General features: G+C 41.6%; 1 protein-coding gene across 9 annotated transcripts in view; it reads left to right on the top strand.

The window, feature by feature from the left end:
- COL8A2 (collagen type VIII alpha 2 chain) overlaps nt 1–22,868 on the top strand; it is a 160,153-nt gene that overhangs the window by 61,429 nt on the left and 75,856 nt on the right. Inside the window, exon 1 of one of the 9 annotated variants that reach the window (XM_087939601.1) lies at nt 10,860–10,972. The exons of 7 other annotated variants lie outside the window; for them this stretch is intronic. The gene's annotated coding sequence lies outside the window, so the exon portion shown is untranslated. Of the gene's footprint in view, nt 1–10,859; nt 10,973–22,868 lie in introns of those variants that run through there. One more of the 9 variants, XM_087939602.1, reaches the window with a different exon arrangement.

Here is a 22,868-nt window from a genome sequence, read left to right as displayed (position 1 = left end):
CGCCCCCCACCCAGTCGCCCTCCCACCTGATGCTCGCTCACCCTGCCCGCCTCTCTGACATTCACCTAAGGTATTTCTTTCTTTTCTCTCTCTCCCGATAATCAGCTGTAGATAAGATCAGCTGTGCCGGATACCCCTTGCTGAGGCCCAGGAAGGCAAAAAATGGAGGGAGGAGCTCAGGCCCCCTCCTCCATTTTTTGCCCTCCAGAGCCCCAGAGGAGCCTTAGGACAGGGGTCAGGGAACTTTTTTACCTCTTACCCCCAAAAATTTATAAACGCAGACGTTACCCTCCCGGCCTCTCCCCTCCCCGGCCACCTCAGGCTGCTGACACATAATTTGGAGGTCGAGGCGGGAGGAGGTGCCCTCCCCGCGGCTGGGAAGAAGGCGGGATAGCTCGCTCCAGGAATGAAATGTCACCAGGCTCCCGAGGGCTTCTGGGAATTTTCTCGGGGCCAAGGCGGCAGTTGCAGGTGCCTCTTCGCTTCCTGTGTGCCTGGCAGTGATGAGAGGCTTCGGGAGGGAGCCGGGCTGGCTGGCTAGTTGGCAGGCAGGCAGGGCCTGGGGGCGAGGAAGCGGGAAGGGAGGATGATATTTGGGAGCCACGGTGACACAAACTGCGCGCAAAGCGTGCGGTCATCGCAGCGGGGAAAGCGTCCCTTTTCCCAAAATGCTCTGCCCTATGCCAGAAGCTCGCCTTCCCTAAAAACGGGCGGCGCGGCTCTTGCAGAATCTAGCCTGGAGTCATTTCCGACCCAGGAAACAAGGGTGGGGTGGAGGGGATAAATTTGCCTCAAGGGTGTTTTAATAACTGCTGCTATGCCGATAGTTCCGCCATTGGCCAGCGCAACCTCCTCATTACCCCCAGATTTTCACTTTTACCCTATTTGGGGTAATTTACCCCTGTTCCCTGACCACTGCCTTAGGAGAACAAAAACACCCCCCACAGGCTCTTCTGAGGCTAGGAAGCTCCCAAAACGGAGCTTGGAGGGGTGTAGCATCCCCCCCATGCTCTGTTCCTTTTCTCCCAGAGCCTCAGAGTAGCATTAGGGGAACCCCCCTGCCCCCGAGGCTCCTCTGTGGCTAAGAAGCTCCCAAAAATGAGTGGGGACTGCAAAACAAGCCATGCCCACCCAGTCACATGGCCACACTCACCAAGCCACGCCCATATAACCGGTGGTAAAAGTTTTTGAATCCCACCACTGATCTGTGCTCTTCCAGTTAGTAGTTGTGCATGCTGTAAAAATACAAGACAATGTGCCATCACAACTGCATTTACATTTTGTTCCATTGTCTTATTATAGAAAAATATTTCAATCTGCTAAAAACCTTTCAGTTTAAAGTTTCAGCATAAATCTTTTCCCATGCTTGGAAAAAAAGAAATGCAGGGGAAGTAAAACTGAATCTTGAGATATAAAAGAGGTTATTCCTATAGAAGATATCTAAGGCCCAAAGTTCCAGCAAAGTTCAATCTTATTGTTCAATTTCTGTGCAATTGTATTTGCCCAGTCAGTTTCAGTTATAACTGATATTGTTGTGGGCAAGCACAACCAAACCAGAGTGAAGAGAGGGCTTTCTGGACTGGTCCTGTTGGCAATTTATGCTAATTGCAACGAATCCTTTAGCAATTCCTAGCACGTTCTCAATCTTGGCTGGCCTCAGAAGCTGATCTCTACTTGAGGACATCTTATCATCTTGTATTACTGTTCAGTTTAGAAGTGTTACTGTTTCAGATAGGAAGGCTGTGCAGAGAGTGGTGAGGACAGCAGAAAAGATTATTGGAAATTTCCTCTTAAATTGGCTGCCATAAATCTGTTTTGAATTGATGACATAGGAGTTTTTGTGGATTTTACTCCGCTAGTTGTTGCTGATTATACGGGGTGGTGCTCATCTCCATTTCAAGGCCATTGAGCCACCGCTGTCCAAAGACATTTCTGTGTCATATGGCCAGTATGACATCACCGAGTGCTGTTACCTTCCCACCAAAGTGGTATCTATTTACCGAACTGCTAGGCTGGCAGGAGCTGTGGCAGGAATGGGTGCTCACTCCGTCATGCAGCACTCAGGTCTCAAGCCTAGGCTGCCCGCTTTTCCAGACAACAAGCCCAGCATCTTAACCACTGAGCCACCATGCCACCCTGAGTTGATGACATACCAAAACATAATTAGTAGGTCATTTTCTCTCTTTTGTTGGCTAATTTACTTTCCTACATGGCTAATTGCTCCCACTAGCCCTCTTCACAGTGGATATATCTGTGTGATTATGCCTGGTTTGCTATTATATGGGTATTTTCTGTGCATATGCTGATATACCAGCTGTGAATAATTATTAATAGAAGAATCTGATCTCTATGCTTAGTCTGTTGGGATTTATTGGGTTCTTGATGATCTCAGAGCTTGGATGTTTTCTTGCAAATGTTCATTACCAATCTAGGAGTAACATAATCAACCCAACCAAGCTAAGCAACCCCAAGAATTCAACAATTTAACTCTGAACAACTTTTATTCTCTACTGTTGGAAAGAGATTTATTCACAGATAATATATAGAAGCAAAATAAACATCTTCCACTGAAGGAAGGTCCAATTCCATTTCCTTCCTCTTCTCCAATAGTTTATCCTGAACATGGGTAGTTCATTTAGGTTAGCTTTGAATGTAGTGGTGGCAGACAGTTGATTTACATCTACTCTATTTTACAGGGAAAGGAATTGTCTTCACTTCAAGGTCATTTCCTTTTTGTAAATATAGTACTGTATTTTAACTTTCCAACAAATTCCCATAGTTTTTTTTTCTAAGCATGAACAGATTTTCTTAATATGGAAAAGATTAAATAATCTAAAAATGTCTTTTCATTGGTTGAAACAACCCATATTTAACAGTCCCGTTTTTCTCTACAGTTACTGCCACTTGTTTGAATGTTTTCATCACTGGATGCACAGATGGATGAAGTAGACATTCTTTGATTTGATAAAGAAATTGCACTTTCAAAAATGCTGAAGTCTTCTGAAAAGCAATGTGGTAGCAAATTTTCTAATGTGTATTCTCATTTAGTCCTCGGGTAATTAATATCAGAGTTTGGCTGAAAGCATGGGGATAGTTTCTGAGTTAATTTATGATGGCTGCATCATTCAAGAATTAACAGCATCCTTAATGATTTAACAGCAATCCATGACTCTGTCTTGGGTTTCTACTGGACAGTATCTCAAAAGCCCAAAGAAGAGGAAAAAACTGTGGGGTCCTTGGCCCTCTGTAAGCTTGGTTGATGAACTGATGATGTTACCAAGTTGGGTAAGAAACATCTGCAAGAAAACAACCAAACTCACAGAGCACCAAGGACCTTACAATTCAACCTTGAGCTATAAATATTCTCTTCTTTTGGTAAGATGAAAAAAATACAAGGGAATAATTCTATTTTTATCTCAGTGTTTTAGAACCTGTAAACCCTAATAGCCATGAGAAGACTATGGCCTCTAGAATCTGGACTCTTTTAAGAAAGATTAAGTTGTGTTAATTGCAGAAGAAATTGAGAATGTGGTCATGAGATATGAGTAGATAAGCATGGCTGAGACTTTCAAGCTGCATATCAATGTTAAATGTGGGAGGGGTATCACCCGTAGGCACCACGAATCACCAAACATGCAAAGCAGATGGGGCTAAAGAACTGAGAATCAGATGTGGTTGGTTCTTGCACACAAGGAGTCCTAACACCCATGGCATTGTATGGGCAATGGCTGGGGTTGGGTGGGAGGATTCTTTCGTCAGAGCAGATGTTTGCGGGGGGGGGGGAACCTCCCAACTATAAAACTTCAATAACTGAACAGGTTTGTACCGATATAGCAGCCTGGTGGTAGGCAGACCACACCACAGAGTCATAGTTCTCTGACGATGGTTGCAATTAGCACAGGCGTGAACTTGCAAAGAGATAGTCTCCATGACGCAAGATGACGTTATGCTGATGCTAGATTGGATTGTAAAGTGCATGGAAGGGAGATTTCCCAGGAAGCACATGTATGCTCCTTGATGGAGGAGAGAGGATGGATATAAAAGCATGGAAGAAAAATCCAAAGCCCTTGACTTCTCCTGATGCTTCTCTTCAGGAATGGGGTAGAGAAAATAGTGTAAAGTATTATTTATGGAAAAATATTAAGGAAAAAAAAATCTGTGAGTATGCATCAGCCATACAGATAGTCCTCTTTTAATGACTGATCACTTAGGATTTGGTCAAAGTCAAGATGGACCAATAGTATTTATAATCCAATTTCACAGTCCCAACAGCTGCACACACATACACACTGTGGTAACATTCAATCTGAATTTCTGATGCTTGGCAACCAGTTTTCATTTACAGCTGTTTGCAGCATCCAGGGATCATATGACCATGATTTTTAGCATTTTTGGCTATTTCCTGAGTATAATTGATTGGTTAATGACCAACACATTTGCCTAATGAGTGCAGCATTTGCTTCATGACTGCCATGTTCACATCATGACGCTGTTAAAAAGGTCATAAACTTGAAAGTAATCACATGATGACATTATGACTTATTGCAGTAATTCCAGGCTCAGTTACAGTTGTAAGTCAAGGAACACCTGTCCAGTAGGTTATTCAGATTTCTGTTGATATTGTGCAAATTCATTGATTATATAGTCAGTTTACTTAGTTTTTTATAGACAAAAGCTTATAGTCAATTCAACATATACAGTGGTCATGAAGAACTAAGTTAAAAATCATCTAGTTTTAAGTCTCCACATTTTCTCTTTTCTGCAAGAAGAGATTGGTGTCCTGTTTTCAAATCCAGTTTTCCCCACATTGTTAAAGAAACAGAATCATAAAATCCAAAAATGAAAATTCCAAGCTAGGAAATTATGTGACATCCATGCCAGCCTTCTGAATTCCGATTGGCATCTTTTGCTAGCCAACAGTATTTTACATGGGTAACAATGAACATACAAATACTCCTCAACTTACAACCATTCATTTAGCAACTGTTTGAAGTTACAAAGGTACTGAAAAAGTGACTTATGCCTATTTTTCACTCTTACAACCTTTGCAGCATCCCCATGATCACATGATTAAAATTTGGATCTTGGCAATTGGCGTGTATTTATGACTGTTGCAATGTCTTGAGGTCATGTGATCACCTTTTGAGAGCTTCTGGCAGGCAATGGGGAAGGCAGATTCACTTAATAGCCATGTTACTTACTTAACAACTGCAGTGATTCACTTAACGGTTGTGGCAAGAAAGGTTCTACAATGGGCCAAAACTCACCGAACCACTGTCTTGCTTAGCAATGGAAATTTGGAGCTCAATTGTCATAAACTGAGGACTATCTGTATGGAAAAACATGTTAAAATGGTGGCCATGTTGGTACCAACGAGACTTCAATGTACCATCTGTATCATCCTGGAGACCCCATTGCCTGGACAAGTCTTCCACATGAAAAAATTGCTGAGTTCCTGATAACCAATCTTTGCCTCTTCCATATGACACCAATTTCTGGGGCACCGTCTGGTTGTGATCAATCCATTAGCTGCATTCTCTTCTACACAAACATCTCTTTCCCAACCTTGGCGTTGATCTGGTTTCTCTGAAACCTGATTTCATTTTACTAATTCGCAGTTGGTGTTCAGGGTCTTCCTAAGAAAATTGTCTCAACCTTCAGGCATTTCAGAAAGTTTCCCCTTACTCCTTTATTTAAACAGCAAGACAATTTCCTAAGTTTAACGCCAGAGTTAGCAGGAGCAGTTAGCTCAGAGTGTACATAGCAGCTCTTTCACCTTCATTAGGCTGGCTCAATTCATAACTGTTCTAGCAGCAATGCTTTTGCACACAATGATGCTTCCTGCAGAGGAATGGCCGTGGAAAACTAAACACCAGGAACAAAAATCCATATTAATTTTTCAGGAAAGATCTGTCAACTGAGTATTGGTTTCTTCTGGCACTGTCTCTCCAGACTTTCTCAGAAAATCCATGTGGATTTTCCATTCCAACATTAACTCCTGTACAGGTGCTAAAATATTTGAACTATTTGGTTCAACGATGGTCCCCTCTTTTTAAAAAAATTGCTGAAAAGTAATTAAATATAATTATGTGGCTAAAAGTAATGGTCTTGGAACAGATGGGTATAAATCCTCTCAGCCTCATTAATTTTATTTATTTGCTATTCAGTCAGAGACCAAATGTTAACATACAACTCAAAACAAGTACCCTAACAAAAGCCAAACTTATTTGGGGGAAAAAAAATATCAGATGACATAAACCAGTTTCCGAGTCAAAACCTGTCTTACCTCTGTATGGATTATTTCTAACACTTTCTAACAGCGGTGCAGAATGTACCACATTTTGGAAATTTTGTAAGAGTTTTTTTTTCTCTCACTGGGAAAAAAAACTCTCTGACTGGAGCCACCGAAGCATCTCCTAATAAGGGGAGAAATTTACAGGTCATATAAGGTGTACAAGATATACAGCTACCACAGCTTCTACCTCTAGTTACATATGTAAGTATTGTGAGGAAAGACATCAAATGATATTGTACGTGGAGCAGTGGTGGTATTGTAAAAATATTGTCAGGCCCCGAGAACCAGAAAGTCACATGGAATTACTTCTGAGCAAGACAGAGGTGAATATTTGCAGCTCAGAGTTGAAATGGGGAATCTTTGGTATTTTCTGAGCCCCAAGAACTAAGCTCAAGAAAGAATCAAGGACGCCTTACTTCTGAGCGATTTGTTTTACTGTTCCTCAGCTATAGACAGAAACCTTGCCAACCTAAAGCAATTACTTGCATCATTAGATATATAGTCTGAGAATGTCTAAGGAGGAGCCATCTTAACTCTCTTTCTCCCAACAAACTATCTAAGCTTTGTTGCCTCTTACCCTCAGGAATGCAGTTCTTCCCTCTTGGGAATCCAGACTACATTCCACCACATCATTTAGGGATGGTGCAGACCAGCTCCTCATCTCAAGTTCTTATAGTGGTGAGAAAATGTACATCTTTTGTAAATCTAAATCATGGCTGCGTTATTGTGCATTCCTCCACTTTTGAAACTGGTTAAAAAATACATGTTATAATCTATGATGCCCTATTAGCAGAGGTCTAATCTGTCTCTATAATGAGAACAGGGATTGGTCCTGACTATAGATTTGAAGAGCAATGATTGTTGAATTCCCCTGGCTTTGGTTTCCTCTCCAACTGGTGTCATCTGCTGGTAGGAAGAATCATCACAAGTTTATTCTTAAATTGGAGACGGAAGACGTTTGGCCGAGTGCCGTGGGTGATAGTTGCAAATGAAGAGGTATTCTATCTCAGGTTACTTCTCAATGGTGGTCTCCCAGTCTTCTGGAAGCTCAAGTGCCTGAAAGAACAGAAATCTGGTCTGTTAATGGATAGCTTCTTCCACCTACCCAGGCAAAGCAGAAGTGAGGTCAAAACCTGCTCCAACTTTGCCTGATCCAACTCATGGTTTCAAAGCAGGGATCAAAGCCCAGGGCAAATTTTGAAAGAGCTCTCACTCAGCTTGCACAAGGCTGGTCTGGTTTGCCTTAGGGGTGGAGGGGGTGACCTCTCTTGAAATTGCTTGTGATCTCCTGGGGGACTCCAACCTTCAGGTTGAGAACCCCAAAGTTCTATGCTGAGGTGAGCAGCTTGTGTGTTCCCTTAAAGCCTTGTGTGGCGGCGATGCTGGAAAATCGCTAAATTACAGTAGTGCAGTTTCCTGCTTTTCCAAACATATTTTCAGTGAAACAAGGGCATTAGTACAATTTGAAAATTGGATTTCCTGCCTTTCTAGCATGGGTGAATCAGTGACTGTGCTTTCGTCAGCTTTGGATGGCTGAACTTAGAAAAGTAAAAGTTGTCTGTGCTTATTAAAGCATTGAGTTACAGTGCTTTAACTCAGGGGCTCTCAAACTTTTCCAGGTTGCTACACCTCTAAGAACAGGACAGAATAGCAAAATTGCAAGGGACCTTGGAGATGCTCTAGTCCAACCCGCTGATCAAGTAGGAGACCTTATACCATTTCAGACGGCTATCCAGTCTCTTTTTAAAAGCGTCCAGTCAAAGAGCACCCACAACTTCTGAAGGCAAACCGTTCCATTGGTTTATTGTTCTCACTATCACGAAATTTCTCCTTAGTTCTAAGTTGCATCTCTCTTGGTTAATGTACATCAGGTGCTTTGGAGCAGGGGTCTCCAATCTTGGCAACTTTAAGACTTGTGGACTTTGCTGGCTGAGGAACTCTGGGAGTTGAAGTCCACAAGTCTTAAAGTTGCCAAGGTTGGAGACCCCCACTTTGGAGAATAGGTTGACCCCTTCTTCTTTGTAGGAGCTCCTCAAATATCGGAACACTGCTATCATGTCATCCCAGCCCTTCTTTTCACTAGACAAACTCAATTCGTCAACTGTTCATCAGAAAGGTTTTAGCCTCCAGTCCCCTAATTATCATTGTTGCTCTTCTCTGCAGTTCTTTCCAGAATCTCAATTTTCTTTTTTTTTTAAATTGTGATGACCAAAACTGGATGCAATATTCCAAGTGTGGTCTTACCAAGGTGATATGAAGCAGTACTAACCCGTTGGCTTAAATAAAAAATGCCAGAATCCCTTATCAACAAGCAAGGCTTTAGTAGTGATAGAAAGACAGTTGCATTTGAGCAAGCTTTTTGTTTGTTTGTTTCTCTTACCAAACCCCATTGAATTCTTGCAAAGCAGAATTTGAAGAGTCCAGCTCTAGCATGCAAAAAGGTTTCTGAAAATTATCTCCATTTCCCCTTGGGCCAGTCCATGACCTGAGTGAGTGGGACCTTCATTTGTCTGTTTTGCCTAGGAAATATTTGATCCGCCTCCCCGCACTGGCTGCTCTGTGTCCCATCTGTTCCTTTTGTTCCAATGTCCCGTGGTGTTTTGGACTTTATTAGACACGTGTCTGGAATCTATTCTAAGCGTACGGAAAGAATTACATCCTATCCTCAGTATGTTCACAGACTGTTCAGTTTATGGCTGCTGAAAGGTCTGTCAAGTTTCCGCTGTAACTCCTGTGTTTTCAAGGCATGTAGCTATTTTTTCACTCACTTACGTTTGCAAGTTTGCTATTTATATCTGATTTGATTTGATTTGATATCTCTTTGCAGCTAGAATTCTTCCCCTTAATTATAAAGTGAGTGATATTAAGGGCGGTGGGCAAAAGAAGGCCGCCAAAGAGATCTCCATCCAAAATTATGGTTTATCTTTTATTTTTGGTCAATCTTAAAACTCAGACTTGGGTTTGGAGAGCGGTTCTTTGAAGAGCTATTGTGTAAGAGCAGAAGTTTTCCAAGCTCCATCTTAACATCCAAAAACACTGGGTTGTACGGTTGCCAGTGAATCATTCTTGTCTGGAAAGTCTCCCATAAACTTTCCTAAAGGAACTGCGTATTATTTAACTTGCTTGTACAAGTAGCACCAAACCATTAACCAAATCCTGGAAAATTCTCTATAGATTCAGGGTTGGGCCTCCAGGTTTTCCTGAAACCCCGTTCCGCAAATAGCAGGGTTTGCCGCTGCTTCTGGCTCACTTTTAAGTAGAAAGAAATTCAAGGCTGGATTCATACAACATGCTTAACCAAGTCAGTTAAACCCAGTGTCTGCATTTGAATAATAAGCTGAATGCGATCAGGTTCAGTCTTGGTTAGGTCAAAGATCTTTTTATGTTATTTGGTGGGGGGCGGGTGTTGTAAGAATCCATACCTGTTCTTTGGTGCAAACCTAGAGCATGGTTTAATTGATGAGCCAGTTTAAACCTATTGTGTGAAGGTAGTATTGTGTATTAATTCTGTTTAGGCCAATAAGTGTCATACAGATGATGGAAGCCATATGTTCAGATTCTCAAACTAAAACTGGAGTCATTTTGCTCCCTGTCCACCAAATTAGAAGCACTGACTGAGGTCACACGTTGTATTAAAGACTCTATGTTTATGGTTAGTTTGTTGGTAAACAATAGTTGGTTGTGTTTACAAAACAAGTGCAATCAAGAGGTGCATAAATAGAGATTGAGACCCCACGGCCTTCAGTTTGTAATCTTCATTGTGCAAAGTAGTCCTCAACTTACACAATTAGGACCAGAGTTTCTGTTGCTAAACAAGGCAGTTGTTAAGTGAGTCACACCCAATTTTGTGACCTTTTTTTCCCATGGTCATTAAGCAAATCAGTATCACATGGCTATTAAGCAAATCCAACTTCCCCCATTGCCTTTCTCAGTCAGAAGTTGGTTGGGAAGGTCACAAATGGGGATCACATGGTTGTAAATACATGTCAGTTGCCGAGCACCCAAATTTTGGATCACATGACCCTGGGATGTTGCAGTGGTCATACACGTGAGACACTTTTTTTTCAGTAATGTAACTTCAAGTGGTCACTAAATGAATGGTTGTAAGTTGAGGGCTACCTGTAATGGATGGAGTATAAAAAAATAGTGAACCAGGTTCAGGGGCAGTCTGTTCAAGTCCATCTTTCAGGTGGTGCTGGCCTTCCAGGTGCAGCAAAGCTGGCACTGAGACCCTTCAGCGGGTTCAGGAAAGTTGCCAGTGTAAGCAGCAAAGCGGTGAATGTGGAACGTGGAGACGCTTCCCGTGTGCTCCCGATTAAGGATCCCGTTGGGAAAGGAGCGGAAAAAGTCCAGGAAAAAAGAAAAAAAATGTTAGAGAGGAGAAAACCCTGTGCTGGATTTTTGAAAAGTGGTGAATGAAGAAAACAAGAGGAAAAACGGGTCACATGCTTTAAACCCACAACATCCTTATTTAAATCTAGGCTTGTCAATCATTCTTACAGGGCAAAACAAGGGCAGGAAAAGGGGAGCAGCTGAGTTTATTCAAGAGGGTGGAGTCTCTCTACTAATGGGATTTTATTTATTTGTATGGAGGGTTCATATTTTCTGTTCTCCTGCAAAAGGCCACTTATCCTTTGGGTTGGGAGGCGGAGGAAGAGAGGTGGCCCAGCTCTGAAGGTGCGTGTCTTTTCATTACGTTCTTTGCTTGCTCGCTCATCAAAAACAAAACCTTTCACCGTTTGCAAACAGGGAACCCCAATTAGGACTTGCTAGCAGTGATTCTGAATAACGGGAGATGCCTGGGTCTTGCTGCTTTGGGAAATAGGGTTTGGCATCTTGTTTCTAATGCATTATTAATGTAGCATTCCACAAAATGTTCCTTTTTCTGGGCTGAGCAAAATTGCCTCCCTAGTCTTGGGTCCTTTGAATGAATTTGCAATGAGAATGTCTGGCCAGCCTGGTTGGTTAGGGGATATCAGGTTGAGAAAAACAGCATTAGTGAATCATGCACACATATTAGTAACCCAGGGTAGGCATGCTTAAGAATGATTAGGGCTTGTTGCCTTTATACCTGGTGACCATCCTAACTCAAAATACCATGCTTTAATTTACTAAGCCAAGATTTGCTTCTGAAGAAGTAAGTGTAAGGAACAGGTGGCTTGATACTTTTCACAACTAATGGCTGGAGTTAAAGAAGCTGTTGTGTTCTTATCTGTAAATGGTCAACATGGTTCAAACTAGAGTATCACTTTCTGATTTGAGCATGGTTGAAGACATAGATGGCTGGCTGGAAGGAGCAATGGGGAGATTATATAGATTATCGTATGACAGCATTGGGCAAATGATGTCAATTTGCACCCTGAGATTATGACATGTGTCTAGTTTTCCCCCTGGATACTAAAGGTTGAGGAATATAGATAAGTACACTGAACGGATCTCAGCTCAGAGGCACAAGACAAGTAGTCACATTCTTGGGAGAGGTTATACCTGCCAACTTGAAGATTTTGATTCCCCCTGTTAGATACGTTTGTTGATATTTCAATTAATATATTTGTACACTCCCAATTATATATGCTCCTGAATTTTCTACTTTGTTACTCTAACCCAAAGATTTATAAGGGAACATTTAGATCATTGACTCTGTTTCTTGCTCATCTGGCACATGTTTGTCTCATTTTCCAATTGCAGTATTGTTATTTTAGTGGGGTAGGGTGGGAAGCCAAATGTTTGGAGCCATACATAATGACAAATGAATCAAGGAACCATCCCAGGAATGCTTTGAGGTAGATATGGTCAAGATGGCCTCAGGAAACCTGGTTAGATTTTAAGGTTAAGTTCTGACACATAGGAGATCTGTGAAGATGAGACCCACCTTAAGAAATAAACTGGCAGTTCTTAAGCTGCCTGGATATTTACATCTATCACACTTCATTTGTGAAAGGAAAGTCGTATACCATAGACAATGGAAAATAAGAGATTTTGTCTGCAGGGCAAGGATGGGAATTAAAAGGTTTATGACACTGAAGTGTCTTGTTTTTGTGCATTGGTGTGTGCTTTGTCTTATTGGCTAGTTACTGTAAATAAACTTATTGTTGGCAGTACCTGAAGCCAAAGTAATTGGATGAAATCCAATAGACTTGATAAGTAAATAAAAAAGAGGGGACACACAGATGTCAGGGATTGGAATGGTATGCAAAACAATTTTATCTTCCTCCCTCAACGTCAACTTTATGCAGGTAATTCTCGATGTATGACGACAATTGAGCAATAGCACTTAGACTTATATACCACTTCACAGTGATTTTACAGCCCTCTCTAAGTGGTTTACATATTTCCCCCCAAAATCTTGAGTTCTCATTTTACCAACTTTTGAAGGCTGGAAGGCTGAGCCGACCTTGAGCTACCTGGTGAAATTCAAACTGTGGAACTGCTGGCAGCCAGCAGTCAGCAGAAGCAGCCTGCAGTACTGCATTCTAACCACTGCGCCCCCACAGCTGTTATCTGTTGCTAAGCGAGACAGTTAAGCAAATTTTGCCTCATTTTATGTTCTTTCTGGTCATGGTTGTTAAGTGAATCACTGCAGTTGTTAAATTAATAATATGGTTGTTAAGCGAATCTGGCTTCCCCATTGACTTTGCTTGTCAGAAGGTCACCACAGTTGCTCACAAGCCCTGGGACACTGCAACGTCATAAATATGAACCAGTTGCCAAGCATCTGAATTTTGATCATATGACCATGGGGATGCTGTAATGGTGGTAACTTTGAGCGGTCACTAAATGAACTGTTGTAAGTCGGGGAATACCAGTTGTCCCGGTGTCCCAATGCATTCCCTCTCCTTCGGGCCCCGTGATTGCCAAGGACTGGGACACATTTTTTTCAGACACCTTGCTGGCAGGTAATTTTAGCCTTTTCCATCCTGCCCTGGTACTCTTTCTTCCTTAGCTGAGGGAAATTCCTTGGCGGCTCCCTTCCCTTTCATTGCAGAAATATAGTTTAATGTAAACCTAGCTCTGAGGCAGCTTTTTCTCATTTTTAAACTATTTCATATCAATAGCTGGCCTGACATTTGTTTTCTTTGAATCTGGGTTAGAGAACTGGTCTACATTTCTCAGGATATCTCTTTAGGAATCTTGGCAGAGCCAGGACTGTATCTTTTGAAAAGACTGTAAATGTGAAACAGAAGGGAGATATTAAAAGAAGCATAAACAAGTTTCTTTCTCTTTCTCTCCTTGCTCCCTGTCACCACCACCTTCGCTTTAGAAGGAGGAAAACTTTAGAAACAGGAAAAGAACAAGCCCCACCACCTTCTCTTGAGTTTGCAGGGCTGAGAGAAGAGAAACGATCAAGGTGGTTAGTTTAGCAGGAAAAGCTGTAAGGAAAAAAAAAACACGTTTTCCCTCTTTTAACCCTGGAAAACTTCCTTCCTTCCTCTCTTCCTCTTCCCTTTTCCTTCATCCTGGCTTAAAAGCAAAACCCTTGGCATGTCACAAAATCACACCCCTCCCCCTTATGTGGTCATGGTTGGGTCCAGCCATGCTTCAGGCAGGAAAAAAGAACTTTTAGACTGGGGGGGGGGGGGGGAACAGAAAATAAAGGCATCCCTCCATGTTTGAATGCCAAGCTCCATTGTCCCAACGTACATTTCATATGGAATTTATTTTCAGAACCGTAGTATCTTTTTCCAAAGTCCATGGGATGGAGTTCATGAATGTATTTATATTTGTAGAGAGGGCAGACTTCGGAAAGAATGGGGTTGAGGTGGGAGTCATTTACTGTAAATCCTAAATAAGAAAACTAGGTAGCTGGCCTCTATCCCTTCGTTTGGAACATTTTGTCTATATTATTTACTTGATTGCAAGATGCAAAACAGTGATTGCTTGTGTATTGCTTTAAATAAAAGACTTATAAGGGGAGGAAGCCAAACCTTTGCGTGCATTTTTCATTTACTGGGGTGATTTTTCAAGGTCCAAATCTAGTCTGCAGCTGTAAGATTTCCTGGCGGTTTTACTCCAAGCCCTAACCAGGCCTGGCTCTGTTTGGCGGTTCCAAATCAACCAAGGTCGGCCTGGCGTGGTCCCCAGATGAGTGGCATCAATATTCAGAATGATCCCGTACATCGTATCTGGTATATATAATTTATAGGGTTTATTGATCAAGTACCACTTGATAAATTGACTTGAGGGCAGCAACGGTGGGTTGATCTTATTTAGAATGATTGATTTCAGATGGTAACTAGTAAAAGAGATGGATGTCCTTTGAAAGTCAACTGATGGAATTTAATTTTTGTAGTTTCTACCAAAACAGAAAGATACTTTGGTGTAGTGGTTAAGGCACCAGGCTAGAAATTGGAAGATGGTAAGTTCTGGTTCTATCTTAAGTGCAAAGCCAGCTGGGTGTCCTTGGGCCGGTTATTCTCTCTCAGCCCCAGGAAGCAGGCAATGGCAAACCACTTCTGAAATCTTGTTAAGAAAACTGCTGAGACTTCTCCAGGCAGTTGCCAGGAGTCAACACTGACACTCCCCACCCCTCTCCCTCCCTCCCTCCCTCTCCCCTCTCATTGTAGACAGCACTCTCTAGAAACCATGATTCATTGCACGTTCAGCCCAGTGCTAGAGATGAATGTCCAGTTTTCCCACCACAAAACCCACTTCTCCTAGCCTTTCCAAGAGGATTGCTTGAAATTGGAAGTGGGTACAACCTTGTGTGCAGTTTTTGGCCTGTTGTCAAAAGTTCTAGGCAAGAAGTCAGTTCAAACTTTTAACAAGAGCCATCTGCCCCTTCTTCAAAGTTGGCAAGGCAAGGAGAGCAGGAGAATGAGGAGCAGAATGAGAAAGAGTAAGATAAAATTGACACACAGAAGGGATGAGAAAGAGAGAGAAATAAGGCTCTTGTTTGCTTAAGAAGCCAAAAATGACTTGGTTTGTACATAATACTAAGTCCTAATGAGTAGCTTCACACACAGAAGGTCAAATTTCCATTGAGTCAAACTTCCTGATGCATTTCAGAAATGTGACTATGCAGCTTTCCAATATGGAAGTGGTTGTCCAATGCCTAATCCTGAAATTTTAGGGGGAAGGGTGGAGAAACTTGTCCCCAGTTCTAGTCATCAATATCCTGACCAGAATCAGCCATGCCTAGGTTCTTCGAGATCACTTAAGTTCTGCCTCTTGTGCGACTCAAGTCAAGGAAGCATGCCAGAAAAAGGCTACAGGGGATAATCCACTCCCACACATTGTTTCCAAAAAAATGACACAAATGTCACATCTAAAAGCCCATAGATCACATAAAATGGGATATATGGGTTGTGTCAAACCAGCCACAGAACAGCACAGAGTGAGAAAAGTGGTGTCTCATCATGACCTTTGGCTCAGAAACTCCAAACACTGATGCCAGTTAAGAGACTCTGAAATTGAATGTTAATCTGTCTGGAGGACATCATGTCTTTCTGAAATTGATGTGGCTCAGTTGTGGGCAAGATTTTGAATCCCTCCATTTGTACTAAAAGAGCAACTTATCATGTTAATTGTGGCTTCTTCTACAGTCCAGAATTTGCATAGAACTAATATATATATATATTATTGGATAGGAGATTCTTACATAATTTCCCCAACAGAACAATCGAGTTGGAAGGGACCCTGGTGGTCTCTTCAGAAGCAGGACCCTTCATTTTCTCTCTAGCTCCTTTTTTTTTCACCCTCCAAAATTGTTCTGTTACTTTTTTTCTTTGGTGATGAAAACCTCCTCCTTTTGCTCTGAATATCCTGTTTTTAATAACTGGCCCAACAGTTGGATTCCTTGGTGTTCATTCTTTCATTGTTTGATAGTCCACTCATCTGCCAGTAAAAATAGAACTGTTCGTAGTGTCTCTTGCATGTCCTGTAGCAGAAAGCCCAGCTTGACCCCACTGACTTAAAAAGGAGCAAAGAGCTTGATTTCATCTGCTTGGCATGATTCTTACCAGGGCACTACTGGATGTATTGTTAGATTTATTAAGATGTATTAAGATTTTGTTTTATCACTCACTGGTGAAATCGTATTCTCTTAAACACTTACATTGAATCAATTGCCCTTCGTTTTTGCTTTTCATTGCGGTTTATCCCCTCGGTTTATCAATCATTTTCATTCTGAACATACAATAGATTTTCATGCACTGAATGAATAGAATTTAGGCTCTTATAAATTATAGAATCTTGTAATCCACATTAATCTGGATCTCCCTTTATAAAGCTTCCGTCTATTGCTTCTTGTTCTACTTTCAGAAACTATAGAAAATACACCCATGCAATCTTCCTGTTACAGTCTTTCACGTATCTGAAAACTACTATTTTCTCTGTCCACAGTCTTCCCTTCTCTTCCCATAATTTATTGTTATTTAATTTTTATTCATATTATGTATAATCTTGAATTTGCACATTTTTTCCAATTGTTTCCTGATTTTTCACATTAATTCCTCTTACTTCTGAATTCTTTCATTTTTCCCAACATCCCCACTCAATAACTTTCCTGTTTCCCCTCTTTTGTGAAAAGGTTTAACTTGAACTATGATATATATGACTAAGGAAGAAATTATGGATCAGGTTGTAGAAAAACAGAACAACAACCATTTCTGAAGGTGTTTTCACAGAACAGGTTTAAATTAACTTGGATTAAATCCATCTATAATAAAGGTTTATATCAATAAAAGACATATTGGTATATTTCAGTCCACCTCACATGGCATTGAGACACAAGGAGCTTTACAGGGGTGTTCAACCTTGACAACTTTAAGACCTGTGGACTTCAACTCCCAGAATTCCCCAGCTGGGAGTTGAAGTCCACATGCCTCAAAGTTGCCAGGTTGGAGACCCCTAGTTTACTTGGTTTGGGTTTAGCATCAGAGTGGTCACCCATACCACACAAACTGCATGAAACCCACCTTTTAGTGCCTCAAGATTGTTGTGCCAGATTTCTTAGTTTAACAGTATAATTTCATCTATTTTCCAGGTGTTGGATAGAACAGTGTTTCTCAACCATCTAAACTTTTAGCTGTGTGGAACTCAACACCCAGAATTCATGACTGACTGGGGAATTCTGGAAGTTGAAGTTCACTCATCTTAAAGTTGTAAAGGTTGAGAAGCAATGGGATAGAATCATATGGGAGTATTTTCTCTTGGAAGGGGTGTCTCTCCTTCCCAACTACATCTACAATCCCTTGGCTAACCAAATCTGAATATTTTTGGTCAATAAGATAAATAAGAACTGAACACACTCAAAACCATAGACATGGTGGTAGACTTTAGGAGAAACCTTCCCATACTACCACCTTTTACAATACTAGACAACACAGTATCAAGAGTAGAGACCTTCAAATTTCTAGGTTCTATCATATCACAAGACCTAAAATGAACACCTAACATCAAAAACCTCATCAAAAAAGCACAACAAAGAATGTTCTAAGCTCAAACTGCTCAAGGAGGTGCTGATACAGTTCTATAGAGGAATTATTGAGTTTGTCATCTGCACCTCTATAACTGTCTGGTTTGGTTCTGCAACCCAACAAGACAGACACAGACTTCAGAGAATAATTAGGATGCAGAAAAAACAATTACTACCAACCTGTCTTCCATTGAGGACCTGCATGAGTCAAAAAGAGGGCTGTGAAAATATTTACAGACCCCTCACATCCCGGACATAAACTGTTTTAACTCCTACCCTCAAAATGATGCTATAGAGAACAACTAGACACAAGGACAGTTTTTTTCCCGAACACCATCAATCTGCTAAACAAATAATTCCCTCAGCACTGTCCAACTATTTACAAAGTCTGCACTACTATTACTATAAATCTTCTCATCACTCCTTATCACCCATCCCCTCCCACTTGTGTCTGTATGGCTGTAACTTTGTTGCTTGTATCCTTACGATTTATATTGACTTCCTGGTATGTTTTGATTAGTTATTATACCCTATGATTATTAAGTGTTGCACCTTATGATTCTTGACTCTTGATGAATGTATCTTTTCTTTTATGTACCCTAAAAGCATTTGCGCCAAGACAAATTCCTTGTGTGTCCAATCATACTTGGCCAATAAAGAATTCCATCTATCTATTCTATCTATGTTACATCATTGGATGACATCTTAGACCAGTATTTCTCAAACCTAGCCACTTTAAGATATGTGGACTTCAATTCTCAGAATACTCCAGCATGCTGGCTAGGGAATTCTGGGAGTTGACTTGCAAATGTTTTAAAGTTGCCAAGGCTGAGAAGCACTGTCTTAGATATTAAGAACATGGGTTGTACTACCTAAGCTCCAAACATTGCTTATCTCTGGTGTTGTGTGATGTGTGAATAGAGCGATTATGGCTTATAAAGCATTGTTGTGCAAACCCAGTCAGTTTTATTTTACTCAGTCAACAATAGTTAAACAAAGCATGGCTCAATGCAATATGTGGATCTAATCTAGGACATCATGCTATATTGGCAAAACATTTCATTTTGAATAACACTGATCTTAGAACTTTGTTGATTTGTTACATTTCCAGTGTAAACCTGTAATCTGGATTATGAAAAGGGCCATTTGAAACAGAGCTTTAAAATAGTTAGTGGACCGTTTCACAATCAAGGCATAGCTGATATAGGAGACTACCAGGCTGAGCCTGAGGGAGGGGTCAGGCACATCATCAGTTTGAAGTCTCTTCGTGTCCACAAGAGATCTAAATCCAGCCCCCTTTGATTCCCGTTGATTCTTATCTATCGCCAATTTGCTTTGCCCTTCCCCAGTTTCCTACACAGCCAATGGGGCCACTCTCCCACTCCCTGTCAGTGGTTGATCTTCCTCCTTGGTTTCAGACTCCCGACAGGGGCATGGCAGGTTTAATGGGATGTTCAAGTTGGGCATTGCACTTCTGTTCCATTTTCCATCCAGAAATGCTAGAAACATATTTTGGACTACCATGTGTGGAAATTCTCTCATTAGATCTTGCAATGAACTCAGATGTTTCTGGTTTTGAGGAGAAAAAAAAAAAAACTACAGCAGTCATTCCAAAAAGTTTGATCATGAGTTATTCATATATTTGGAATTGTCAGTGACAAATCATACGTTAACCAGGAGAGCTAAAGAAGGTTGTTGGATGTCCTGCCACATATAAATGATTAAAATTATAGACAAAATGGTTGGGCTTCAGTCTTTCGCATGGAATCCAATGAAATTTGGCACGAAGTTGTGCCAGAGGCCTGGAGAAATGGACAGTAGTTAAGGGCCAAAATAGATGCATTGGCAGCAAGTCAGATCATTGCTGCAACTATATTGTTCTGACCCAGCTCCCCAAACACGACAAACCCTCTGACGTGAACTCAAATGATTCCTTTATTAGGAATGGTGGCAGCCCAGGCAAAAAGTTTCTCTCCAGGCTAACAACTCCGGCTGACCAGAAGAGGAATAGTTGTCTGCCACATATATTCATCTCCTCTCCCTGCCTTTTACCAACAGAGCTAGGGTGGGGCTTTGCTAGTAGTGGTGGCTCTTCCGTCCCAAGGACCAGCCCACATATTTCCACTGCTCTCCTCTCCTCTGCCTTCTGTGCATCCACGCGTCAGGTACTGGGCCCAGTTGTTCCTCCTCTTCCTCATCAGCCACCTCCAGACCTGGGGGCTGTTGACTCTCCATCTGAGCACTGACGGATGGCCCAGGCTCTGCCTTTGTCTCTCTCTCTCTCTCTGCCAGCTCCATTCCAGTGGTGGATTCAAATAATTGAACAACTGGTTCTCTGCCCTAACAATTTCTTCCAACAACCAGTTCACCAAACTGCTCAGAAAGTTAACAACTGGTTCTCCCGAAGTGGTGCGAACTGGCTGAATCCCACCACTACTCCATTCCCTCTTCTCCCTCGGAGCTCTCAGGTTGCCTTGATGCTGATCTTGACTCCAACCCCTCCTCCTTTGATTCAGCTGCTGGAGGGGCTGGCAGCCAACAGGCTGCAACATATATCAAGCCAGGGTGGTTTTGGAGGGATCCTAATCAGTGGTGGGATTCAGCCAGTTCGCACCACTTTGGGAGAACCAGTTGTTAACTTTCTGAGCAGTTTGGTGAACTGTTTGTTGGAAGCAATCATTAGGGCAGAGAACTGGTTGTTAAATTATTTGAATCCACCACTGATCCTAATACAGGGGTACCCAACCCCCATCCCACCGTCCACTACTGGGCCATGCCTATTTGCAACCAGGCTACGGGCTGGCGCACACACTCAAGTGGTAGGTCAGTGCACATGCGCATGCACGCACATCACAACTTGCGGTTCAGCTGTGTATGTACCAGCCAGCGGCCCAGTTGCAAGCAGGCCATGGCCCGATAGTGGACCATCGCCCAGAGGTTGGGAACCTCTGTATTAGGGTCCCTCCAGATAACTTATGGGATCCCATAGTACAGGTACTCTGGAATCCCATAAGTTCAACTTACAACCATTCATTTAGTGAACATTCAAAGTTGCAGCAGCTGGAAAAAAAGTAATGCATGACTGTTTTTTACACTTATGACCATTGCAGCATTCCCATGGCCACATGATCAAAATTGCAACTGCGTGTATTTATGATTGTTGGATTGTCCCAGAGTGTTGTAATGATGAGGCAGACGAGGTGTTTGATCATGATCAACTGATTCACGATGAACTTTATTGGAGTCTAATCTTGCATTTATACACATTTTTAGTAATCCTCCAACATTGGTTAACTTTGGTTTCTGCTTAACTTTCGTTACTGTTTAGCATAGTAATTAACACAATTATCTCTAGTTAAAGTCTAACATATGTTTACTTCCTGTCTCTAATCCTCCTTTACATTAGTGACTCTGTTTGCCTGAGTTGTATTTGCTTGTAAACATTCCTTATCTGAGGTTTGCCATCCAAGATAGGAACATTCCTGCAATTACAACTCTACACCACAGCCACATGATAACAGTTGTAGTAATTGGGTATGTCTAGTTTAATGAAAAGAAGGACCGGGGAGACATGATAGCAATTTTCCAATATTTCAGGGGCTGCCACAAAGAAGAGGGAGTCAAGCTATTCTCCAAAGCACCTGAGGGCAGGACAAGAAGCCATGGGTGGAAATAATCAGGGAGAGAAGCAACCTAGAACTAAGGAGGAAATTTCCTGATAGTTAGAACAATTAACCAGTGGAACAACTTGTCTCCAGAAGTTGTGGATGCTCCATTTCTAATCTTCCAACATACAAAGTCAACAGGGGAAGCTGGATTCATTTAACCACCGCATGACTCACTTAATAACTTCAGTGATTTGCTTAACAGATGTGGCAAGAAAGGTCATAAAATAGAGTAAAACTCATTGAACAACTTCTTTGTCTTGCGATGAAAATTTGGGGCTCAGTTGGGGTTATAAAGTTGCAGACTTTCTTGTACTGTACTATCCCCATGGCCTAGGACATGGCGGGGAAAAAATACATCAGAGGAGGCTATTAACACAAGAAAGATGGAATATAACCTCGACTCCATCCACGCTACAACTACCTCTTGAATACCAGAGTACCTCCACTCTGCTAACCAGCAGGGCATTTTTCTTCAGGTCTTCAGCCAAATCCAATCTTTTTTCGGGAGATATTTTGAACTCCTTGTTCTTCTGAATCCAGGTGGCCAAGCTCCAGTGAAACTTACCCAGCCTTTGGTTCTTTTCTCCTTCCTTGTTTTTGTAACTCCTCGATTTTGCAGACTGGAAACTGCAAATATTTTAGCTGAGTGTCCCAAGCATAATGTTTGGAAGAATGTATCCTGAACACCCACTCTAAAAACATTGTCCTTTTCTCAGACATGTTGACAGAAAATCCTAACAAAGTCAAGGGAGAAATACAATTATGCTTTTAAAAAAAATAAAATATCCAGTGTCAAAGAAGACTGTAAAATGCAGCTGGAAGAGGGCCAGCGTGCCCAGGTCCACCCATTCCTTCACTGGAACCATTGTCCTGGTTTTGGTTGTCATAAATTGTGGGTTTGGAACAAGTTAGGAAAACAACTAGCATACAAGTCTTGTTGGGTTCTCATTTGTGACTGCTATCACAACTATTTTTACTCTACTCTACTCCACTCCACTCCACTCCATCTTTTTAACAGATTTAACAGATAACAGATAATCAGAGTTGGAAGGGACCTTGTAGGCCATCTGGTCCAACCCCCCACCCAAGCAGGAGACCCTACACCATTTCTGACAAATGGCAGTCCAATCTCTTTTACTTTACTTTATTTTACTTTAGACTTGACTTTACACTTTTTTTTGTCTGGACTTTGGGCAGTTTTTTTCTGTTATTCCCATTCTAGTCTTAGAGATCTGCCTTACCATGAAGATCTGTCAAACCCAGTAACATTTTTGCATTTTTTTTTAATGCTATACTATTTAGCAACTGAAAAATAAGAATGTAAAATTAAAAGTGAGGATCCTCTTCCTTCACAATATGGAATAGAGATAAGAAAAGGACAACGGAAATCACACAGTGCCTCCCCCATTGCCATTCTCTCTTTTTTTCTGGCTCCATCTAATATACGGTCCATCATATTGTGAGGATGGAATGAAATAGTTTTTAAAAT

The sequence above is a fragment of the Pseudonaja textilis genome, chromosome 10 (assembly GCF_049901715.1).
Source record: "Pseudonaja textilis isolate UNSWEBS1 chromosome 10, rPseTex1.2, whole genome shotgun sequence".
NCBI lineage: Eukaryota > Metazoa > Chordata > Lepidosauria > Squamata > Elapidae > Pseudonaja > Pseudonaja textilis.
The sequence above is the reverse complement of the archived record's forward strand: the minus strand, read 5'-3'. Positions and strand labels throughout refer to the sequence as shown.